This window comes from Trichechus manatus, unplaced genomic scaffold, assembly GCF_000243295.1.
Source record: "Trichechus manatus latirostris isolate Lorelei unplaced genomic scaffold, TriManLat1.0 scaffold00310, whole genome shotgun sequence".
In the NCBI taxonomy this organism is placed as follows: Eukaryota; Metazoa; Chordata; class Mammalia; order Sirenia; family Trichechidae; genus Trichechus; species Trichechus manatus.
Window position 1 is genome coordinate 766,131 of NW_004444246.1, and position 798 is coordinate 766,928.

Genomic DNA, 798 nt, shown 5'->3' on the forward strand with positions numbered 1-798 from the left:
TGTCCTAATTAAAGGTAAATCTGAGATATCAATTGGGCAGTTATATACATGGTTCTGAAGCCAAAAGACACTTAAGATTTACAGGTTTAGATATGGTAAACTTTGGCATACAGGTAGGTGGTAACTGAAAATGAGGTATAGATAAGATACTTTATGGAGATCACGTAGAATGAGGCTAGAATAGGGCATAAGACTAAAGTTTGTGGATCTATAGTATTTAATAGCCATATATGTGATGATGACTATATAAATAAGACAGTAAACAAAAGGCCAGAGAGTTCAAAGGACTTAGAAGAATGAGGAGTAACAAAGAGTATGTTTTAAGGAAGGCTAGATTAATAAAGTTAATAGCTACAAGAGTTTAAGGGTGAGGAGAAATAGAAAATACCCATTAGATCTGAGGAAATACCCATTATATATGTGTGATGGTTAATGTTATGTGTCAAATTGGCTAGGTATGAGTCTCAGTAGTTCGGCAGACACTTGAGTGGTTGGTCTTCCATAATGTAATATAATGTAATCACATTCCATGATGTGATCTGATGTGATCAGCCAATCATTTGAAAGGGGAGTTTCTTCGAGGGTGTGGCCTGCCCCCAGTATATAAATGGATGTTCTGGCAAAGCTCACTCTCTCTTGACCCTGCAATCTTCTTGTCTACTGACCTCCAGTTCCTGGGACTTAAGCTTGCAGAAATCTCTAACCTGCCATCTGACCTGCAGATTTTGGATTCGCCAGCCTTTGCAATCCTATGAGTCAGCAGAGGGCTTCAGCTGGCCACCTGACCTATGGACTTTG